This window comes from Petaurus breviceps, unplaced genomic scaffold (genome assembly GCF_028583685.1).
Source record: "Petaurus breviceps papuanus isolate PSGF00001 unplaced genomic scaffold, PetGlider_PUasm1.0 551, whole genome shotgun sequence".
Taxonomy (NCBI): Eukaryota; Metazoa; Chordata; class Mammalia; order Diprotodontia; family Petauridae; genus Petaurus; species Petaurus breviceps.
The window spans coordinates 1307883-1318078 of NW_027186372.1; the positions used below are offsets into that span (position 1 = coordinate 1307883).

The 10196-nt window shown below is 38.6% G+C and overlaps 1 pseudogene; it reads right to left on the bottom strand.

The window, feature by feature from the left end:
• Nucleotides 1-6273: 6273 nt before the first annotated feature.
• LOC138172485 (rho-related GTP-binding protein RhoG-like) lies at nucleotides 6274-6943 on the bottom strand (annotated as a pseudogene).
• Between the last annotated feature and the right edge of the window lie 3253 nt (nucleotides 6944-10196).

Below are 10196 nucleotides of genomic sequence, written 5' to 3' on the forward strand. Positions count from 1 at the left end.
ATTTTATAATATTGACACAATGCTAATATTTTAAATAATAGTAATATCATAGTAATATTTGTATTTAATATTTAATACTTATGATTATATTATATGTATAAAATATTTGTATATGTTCATCTCATGCACATTTTCTACTATACTTCCCATTCTATCTCACAGAGTTATCCCTTATAACATAGAAGAAAAGAGTGAAAAAATGAAAATTCTTGCAAAATTAACTGTAAAACCAATGACCCTAGCACATGTGATGACTCCTTCTAGCACAGGTTCACTCTTAATTTGGTTAGACAGGAAAGACAGATTCAAAGGGGTTAGCAATCTCACTTTATTCTCTCTAGTCTTCTCACAAGGATTGCTGAGTACAAACTCCTATAGCATTCTCCTAATCACCCTTCTCACAGGGGTCAGCGAGAAGGAGAGACAACTACCCCTATGTCTTGATGGGTCCAATCGAGACAGGCATAGGCTGTGCTTTGCTCTAAATCCCCTCAAGCTTCAAAGAGGGCAAATTGAGGCAAACACAGATACCCTCCAATCTTTGATGGGGGGGCCAGTTAATGAACACGCAGCATCCCAGATTGTGCATTCCACCCTAAGGGTTCCTCCCAAGCCTCAATAGGGGCTGGTTGAGGCAAACACAGATTCCCCCCAAGCCTTGATGGGGGCTTGTGCATTCAACCCTAAATGGTCCCCACTCACTGACCCATGCCCAACTGCTTTATAGCCTTACAAGTTTACATCGCCTCATCCATATATCTCACTGCACAGTAGCAGTGGATGTTCACAATTTAAATAATGTGCAAGTGTGGTGGAGATGTTTTGAACCATGATTGTGAGAACTCATATCCAACACCTGGCAGTAAGAGCTTGTTATGGCCGTGGATCCCGGGAAACTGAACTCTAAAAATAATAACAAAAATCTACTTTACACACACCAAAATCCTTTTTACTTACATTAACCAAACACATCAACCAAGTATGACATTATATATAATGTTTCCTCATCCTGGATGGGTCTGAGGTCTTTTCTAAATCTAGCTTTATGTCTTATGATTTTGTAAGGAGTTTAGGGAGAGGGATCTTATGTCAGTGAAAGCTATATACAACCAGTTCAACTCACAGGTCATTTGAAATGTTGAATTACATGGATGGTAGAAAGAAAAACTCAAAAGTCTACTCTAGGGCAAATTGTAGGAATAATACCAACACACTTATCTGTATATACCATGGAAAAATGAGTTGTTTGACTAGTTGGATACATAATAAATTTGAGTCAATAAAACACCCCACATCATTATGAAAATGAGTTGATTCGTCAGTTAGGGAAAACGTGAACAAATAGTCTTATGTAAAGGCAGTGCAGTATTCATTTGTTTAAAATAAAGGTAATGAATGTAAAGAGTTCAGAGACACTTAGAAAGATTTCTGGAAATTGATGCAGAATAAAGAAGACAGAACCAATAGAAATATTTTTACAGGGGCATCTAGGTTGGACAGTGAATAGAGCACTGGCCCTGGAGTCAGAAGGACCTGAGTTCAAATCTGACCGCAGACACTTAAAACAAAAACTAGCCATGTGACCTTGGGCAAGTTACTTAACCCCAATTTCCCTCCAAAAAGCAAAAAAAAAATTACATGCATATTTTTTAAACTTGATAGTCCGCTTCCTCAGAAGATCAGTTAAACTACAAGGTCACAATGATGCATGTATTGTCACACAGGGAAATTGTTTCAGCTTGCTTTGCTTAGCTACACACACACACTCACAATTGCAGATGAGACTTCTAAAGAGCAAGTGACAGCAATAATTCCATTAAAAGCATTAATGCAACATTATTTTCAAAAAACAAAAACATATATGAGGATAACTCAATTAAGAGTCCAGTAGGACATAAGAAAAATTAAATATGTAGAAAGCATCATTATCATGGGCTAATTCAAACAAATAGTCAAGCCAATAGTGTAAGGGAAAAATAGTTCTACCAAAATGTAACCTCTCTTTCAGACATTTGGTATATTGGTATATGTAGATGATGTGAATTTTCTTCTCTTCTGCCTCATTCTCCTCTGGTTTGGGGAATGTGATTATGGGTCTGACTACAGAATAAAAACTGACTTTCTACTGGTCATCTGATGTCTTTAGTTGCTTTAATATATGAATCTAAATAACTGCATCCTATGCAGTCAGTGAGGCAGAAATTAGCCACTCATTAAACAAAATGATACTCAGCTGAGCCCAGCTCTATCTAATTCCGTTCAATTCAACAAGTTTTAAATGAGGGTTGTAAATGTGCCCAGAATTTGACTAAGTTCTGTGGGACCGGAAGGAAAGCATGTGTTATGATAGAAAGCACAGAAACTTTAGAAGCCAGAGGAGTTGATCTCAAATCCCAGGAGCATACTTATTTATTTTAAAATTTTTATTAATATATTTTTCATGGAGATCACCTTACTTTCCCTATATATTTCTCACATTTCCCTTAGAAGACTGAAGAATCTTCCCTAATTTTAAAGAATAAAAATGTAAAGAAAAAAGCACCTTCCCTAAAATAGCACAAGTCCAAAAAGGCATGCACACTTCCAAACCCATAGTCTCCCACTAAGCAATGAAAGTTGAGGATTTGACTTCTCTTACTGAACATTTATTAAACAAATGGTATGTGCCAAGCTCTCTGATAAACATGAGGATACAAAAAAGGCAAAAGACAGTCTCTGCCCCCACGAAGCTCACAATATTATAAGGGAAACAACAAATAAATATGTACCAACTGGCTATATATGAGATAAATGCTTGAAAAAGGAAGGCAACAGAATTATAAAAGGTTGGAAATAGATTTCTGTACAAGAGGAGATTTAGTTGGGACTACAATGAATCCAAGGAAGACAGAAGGCAGAGAAGAAGAAGGAGTACCTCCCAAACATTGGAGAAAGTCAGGGAAAACGGCCAGAGCTGAGACATGGAGTGTCTTTTTTGTGGATCTGTTAGGAAGTCTGTGTCACTGGATTGAAGACTGTATGTCAGGGACTAAGGCATAAGAAGATTGGAAATGTAGTAGAGGGCTAGGTTATGAAGGCCTTTAAGTGTCAAGCAGAGGATTTTGTATGTGATTTCTTTTTTCAGGCTATGCACAGAGTCCAGTTTTGACTTGCTGTTGTTATTTTCTTTCCCCTTGACATTGCTGTAGTAGTCACTGTCATTTTTTAAATCTGATTTTGCTTTCTTCACTTTGCATCGCTTCACATGTCATAGTATACCTCTCTATTGTCTTCATATTCATCCTTGGTAAGACACAGTAACATTCCATCACTTCCACGTATTCCAGTTTGTTTAGTGACTGATGGGCATCTCCTCTGTGTCTAATTCTTGATTACTCTAAGAAAAGCTGTAATCTATACTTTAGAGGCTATGGCATTTTTTTCTATCTTTGACAACCTTGGGGTATGAGCCTAGCAGTGGCTTCTCTGGTCAAAGGCTACAGATGTTTTCATCACTTTAGTAATATGTTTTTTATTGGTTCAATTCACAATTACATACTATTTAGTGTCTCTGGACCTCGCTGACCTCAAATGTAAAATGAGGGATTCCTTTAAAGTTCTTTCCAACTCTTATTCCAGTCCATGCGAACAAGTAGCCTTCAATATCATTTGGGAGGCAAGACATCTATTTATGAATTAATTAAAAAAAACCAAATGACACAGTACATTCATAAGACTAAATTGTTCAGTAGACCATGAATTTCTGTGTCAAATTCAATATATATATATATATATATATATATATACATATATATATATTCTCCCATCTTTTAAGCAGTTTAGGTGAGAGTGAGGTTCAAGTAGCAGTCAATCCTCCTCATCCCACTGCCCTTTCCACTGTATGAACTTCTCTTTGTGAGCATCATTCAAGTAGCATACTTTTCATTATCCATGCTCTCCCTTCTCCCCTTCTCCTAGTGAATTCTTCCATTCTTCTTTTGAGATCATTCAAACAGACTAGATTCAAAGATAGGCCTCAGTCTAATTAGACTTCCTCTAAGAACCTTTGATGATAATAAAGTTCTGAAGGGTCACCTGTATTATCTCCCCAAATAAGAATGTAAATAATGAAAATTTGTTTAATCTTTTTATGATTTATCACTCATGTTTACCTTTTTATGCCTCTTACTCCTCTGTTTGAACATCAACTTTTTGATTGAGCTCTTTTTTTTTTACCCTGTAGGATTACAACCTACATTCTTCTAAACCAGATAATATTTCTTTTCTCTTGGGATGGGATTTCCTCCCTTAATCACAAAGACTATAATTTTCCCTAGTCTTTCATAAACATTGCTGATTTTCATTCCTAATCTAGGGTTAACTTGTCACTACCTGGATGGAAAAATATTGGTCACTTTTCAAGTTCTCATCATAACTGACGTTATCAGGAATGAACATCATCTACCTATTTTTTGATGAATGACTGAAAACTTGTTTATAATAAAAACAGGTACTGAAATTATTCTATCACAATGGACATACACGATCTGCTAAAAGAATCTACTGCACTAGAGAAAAAATTTAGAACAGAAAACATAGAGATATACACTGAAAACAACACTCATGAGAAGCTATACTAAGTTTTTATGCAAAACTTGCTTGATGTGAAAAAATAAAGTACAGCATATTTGCCCTGACGGGTGTTTTACTAAAGTGCAGTTATAAAATACCCCCTTTGTTTAAAGATATGACCTAAATTTAGACAATTTTGTTAATAGCTATGGCGGCCTACATTTGGGCAATATAGCAGGTAAAAAATACTGGCCATATTTCCTAATGACTTGATGGTTAACTAAGCAAATCCTACTGAATTAACAAAAATACTAACTGAAGCCATTATAGCTTCAACACTGCTACATGCTACCAAATAAATCCTCAAAAGTCAACAAAATTTCTACAGAATAATATAGTAATTAGTAAGAAATAACAGAAAGAGAAACCATATTCAAAACAATTAAACTGCATGAAGCATTTTTAAGATTCATTTACCAAAGCACCCAAAAGATTTATATCAATTTAATTAAAAATTCTCCGTAAAGAAATAAACAAAAACAAACAACTTAAGCAACCAGAAGAATACTCAGTGTTCATGCCTGGACTATGCCAATACTCTAACAATATACAAATATGCAAATGGCAAGACTATAAAAGTTAATTTACACTTTTAATGCTATACTAATCAATTGATCAAAGGGATACTTTGTAGACTTTGAGAGAATGAAAACAAATTCATTTGTAGAAATTAAGGATTTTGACTGCCAAGTGAAATAATGAAACAAGGAATGAATGAAGAAGGATAGAAACTCCATGCCTTAAACCACATTAAAGCAAAATTAATTTTAAAAATTTGGTATTTTTACTATTATTTATTATTATTATTATTTTTGAACACAAGGAGGTTTTATTAATGCACACAGGAAGAAGATTGAAGGGGCTGGTGGCATAGGACAAGTCTTCCCACCCCTTCTAGACCCCCAGAGCATATGAGCAAAGTCTGTTGGTGGGTTTGTAAATGGGGGATTGGGAAGCAGCTGGCTCTCCTTGCCCCTTCCTCAAGTGGGCAGGTGCTGGCCGGCTCCCTTTCTTGTCAGGATCCTGTGGTCCTGTCCTGGCAAGAGGGGTGGGGTGTGTCCTGAGCATGGTAGCCAGGCTGGAACAGGGATGGGCACAGGCAGGATGGGTCTCCAGAAGTGCCCTTGACCTAGGGAAGCTCAGAAAGACCCCTGAGGGTCAGCCCAAGGAAGCTCATTGAAAACTGATGGGGTGGGAGAGCTGGAAAAGGACCTCCCCACAAACAGGCCTCCTGCCACAACAGGACTTCTTCAAGCTCTGAGTGCCAGGGACAGAAGGACAGTGGACTGTACACTCCAGGAGAGTAGGGGCTATGTCGTTTTTCACCTTCTGAATTCCCAGCAGATGAACAGGGCCCTGAACATAGTAGGAGGTTGGTAAATAAATGTTCACTGAATTGAATGTAAAGACTGCCCAGAGAAAGGGGGCCAAGAATGTTGCCCCGATCCCTCTCTCTCTTCCTCTGATGGGGAGGGCACGGACACTGGTTTTGGGCGCACATGGCTGGAGGGAGAAAGAGGAGCCAATAAGACCTAGAGGGAAGAAGGGGGTCAAGGCACATCCGGCTGAGGTGGGAATGGGGAAAAGGGGTTCAGGAAGATGGATAAACAGATGACAAGCCCTGGGACGGGGCCAGCAGGGTGTCCCCTCCCAAGGTTGCAGTCACAAGAGGAAACAGGGGCGGCCTCGCTTGAGTGGCGTTGGATTGAACACGGCCCGGACAGCCTCAGAGAGCACTTCTTTGACACCATCCTGCTGCAGGGCAGAGCGCTTGAGGTAGGGAACCGCATAGATCTGCTTGCTCAGGGCTACACCCTGCTGTGGCGTGATGGGTGCCTGGCCCTGCTCCTTCAGCCGCCTTACAGCATCTGGCTGACCCCGCAGGTTCTTGGTGCCCACGAGCAGGATGGGCACAGCAGGGCAGTGGTGACATACTTCTTGGGTACCACTTGGGCCGCACATTCTCATAGGAAGGTGGGCTGCCGATGGAGAAGCAGATGACAAAGACGTTGGTCTGGGGGTGGGACAAGGTGCGTGGCCAGTCATATTCTTCCTGGCCCGCTGTGTCCCACAGGTTCAGATTGACTGTGCGCCCATCCACCGGGCTTTGCGCACTACAGTTGTCGGACACTGTTGGGATGTATTGCTTAGGGAAGGCATTGGTAGTACAGCAGAGGAGAAGGCAGGTCTTGCCCACTGCCCCGTTGCCCACCACCACACACTTGATGCTCTGCATCGTGGCGGCTGCGGCGGGTGCAGCTGTGGCCTTCTTTGCCTGTCCCAGCCAGAGCCCCCACAGTGGCAGCCAATGTTTCAATCTGGTCCTCTCCCTCCCTCCTGCCAGTGCTGGGGGCTCGGGGGGGGGGCAGCAGAGGTTCCCCGACTGTAGAAGGAAGTGAGAGAGCCACCCTGGAGGAAGGGGGGGCTGGTATTTTCATAAATAGAAATATATCAATGAAATTCTTTAGACAAAGTACAATTAGAAATCATGGAAATCAATAGCAGATTGTTCAATAAGCCTGAAAATAGAAATTGCTAGTTAATAAGGCCTTATTTGATTAAAAAAACAACCGCAAAGAAACTACTGGAAACATGAAAACATTTGGACAGAAATTAGATTGAGAGCTAGGTGGCACAGTGGATAGAGAGTTGGAGTACTGAGCCTGTAGTTAAGAAGATGAAAGTACAAATCTAACTTTAGACAGGAGTTGTGTGACCTCCAGAAAATCACTTAACCTCTCTTTGCCTTTAGTTTCCTCATCCGTAAAATGGGGATAATAACAATACCTACCTCCCAGGGTTGTTGTGAGGAACAGAGGAGATAATAATTGTAAAGTGCTTGGCACATTACCTGGAACATAATAAATGCTATATAAATGTTAGCTACTATTATTATTACCAGTATACTGTATTTTACAATATTTTCATACTGGATACTTTAGTTTAATATTAATAACCATAAGATTAAAACTTATATATCTATATATACATTTTTTATTAATTACTTTGAAAACTAATGTGTTAATACATCATTATGCATATGTATATACAGACATGTTTACTTATTCACACATATGTAGATCCAGATATATTTATCATTTAAATCTGTATCTACCTACTTTTTAATAATTATTTTTTATACTAGATCTCTCTATATTTTCTAAAGTGGAAATGGAAAAGCCGCAGATGACTCTAATCTCATTGCTTATTGACATGGAGGTTTTGACCTGCTCTCTTTTGGACATGATATGGTTTCTGTCTCATTAACCTGGTGACTTCCCATCCCTTGGGATTTATCATGTTGGTGCAACCTTCCTGTGGGCTCTGCCAATTGGCTTTAGCCTTATTACAACTCAGGACACCAGAGATCATAATATCTCAGTCTCAGCCTCCCCAAGAACCGGTTTTATAGACTTCACTACCATTCCTGAAAAGGAGAGATATTCTTAACTAACTGAGTTATAGAAGTCATTACAAAAAGTAAAACAGATAATTTTTATGTTAAATAGTAGATCCTACATCCAAAACCAGCTGTTCCGACTCTGAATAGAATTTTTTTGCATTAAAGTTGAAGCATTGAGATAATGACAGATTATAACATTTATGTTAACATCCTGGTTTAGATACTGACTAGTTGTAATTCTGGGCAAATCTTTTCTCCTCTCTGAGACTCAATTTCCACATTATAAACCAGGGATGATGGCATCTGCACTATTGATTTCACAGCATGTTATGGACATCTACTTTGAAAATGTTAAGTCTCTATAGATATTGTAGTTTTACCTATCGTCCAACATCATCATCACTGACCTGCTGAGTCCATCTTCTAGTGGGTTTTTTCCATGACCATGACGTCCTGGGCAGGGCCTGTTCCTGGTACACAGGGTGGGGAATATTAGGGTAAGATTAAATGATTCTGGGAGTTGGACTGTGAGGTTGAGCCTAACATTGTAATGACATCTTCCCAACATTGAATATATTCAACGAGCTTCCCTGGGGCTTAATAGGCTTTAGCAAACTTTTCCTTTTTGTTGAATAGTGACTTCACAAACATTTAAAAGGCTTTCTGGCTTCCCATGACAGTTATAAATATATTTTAAATAGAACAAGCCAATCCAGTTTTCAAAGGATATACAAAATATGTCCCTTTTTCACCATCACTACCAGCTTTCCCTTGAATTGACAACTTTCCCAGATTTAAGAGAAACAGAGAGAAATTGCCAGGGAGTCAGTTTGATTTTGATATAAGGAAAAGAATTTCTAGATACAGTATGGCAGAAAGATCTGTATTTATACTTAAGAGACCTAGTTTCAAATCCTACATTAGCCATTTACTATTTCACCATAAGCAAGTCCTTCTCTCGCTTTATGCCTCAGTTTCCTTATTTCAACAAAGAATAGAAAGACTGCATAATTCACAGAGTTGTCATGAGGAAAATATACAATAATGATTTTGATTCACTTTATGACCATAAGGCAATAAATAAATCTAAGCCATTATTAATAATCAGTTATTAATGATGGAGTGAGATGCCTTAGAAGTAGAGGGTTCTCAGCCATTGTAGTTGTTCAGATAGAGACTGAATGACTTCCTATTAGGGATTCCTGATTCTAATAGGAATTAGATTAGATGACTTCTAAGATCTCTTTTAGTTTTAAGAGACTAGGAATCTTTCAGAAGTTATCCATATTATTGCTAATGTGAGATAAACATATTCTTAAGTCTAAAGATTCATGAGATTTCAAACCATGCTATGGATCTAAGTTTCCTTCTACCTCCTTCCCTCCCCCCAATCATCCTTACTGCATCATTCTTCTCATTAGAGAAGTGGTCATTATTTCAATGACGCAATAAATGAGTTGAAGGCAGCTTGGTGAAGTGTCAAGAATCCTGAACTAGGGGGGAGGGATATTGGGGTCAAAGTGCTTGGGTTTGAGTCTCTGCCTTGATAGTAATTGAATAATTCTGAATGAACTATCTTTTATCCATGGACTTCAATTTTCTCATCTATGAAATGCAAGGATTTGCCTAGGTGGTTTATAAAGTTGCCTCCATGGTCACGCAAATTATTATACATGAATATAAGAAATATTTTTGCTTCAAAAGTGATGATTAAAGGGGGGATTTCAGAGAAATCTGAGAATATATTTATGAATGGAAACAGAGTGAAGTGAAAAAAGTGAATGATAGATACAGTAATGACAACATTATAAAGAAAAAACGACTTGGAAAGACTTAAGAACTGTGATCAATGCAATAGCCAGCCATGACTTCAGAAGACGACTAGGAACCATGCCACTCATCTTTTGACGGAGAAGTTATGAATTCCAGGTGTAGCCACAGAGAGAGAGGATTCCAGGCATAGTGAGCACCCTGGGCAAAGATACAGAGACAGCAAATGAAATTCAGAATCCTGGGAATAACAAGTCAGCTGTTTGGATGGAGCATAGTGTAATTGAAGGTGAGGAATATGAAAAAGATAGGATGCTGGCTAACTGTGAAAGACTTTAAATCTCAAAGAGAGGAGTACGTACTTTATCTGAGAAGCAAAAGTAAGCTACTGAAGCTTCCTGAAGTGGGGAGT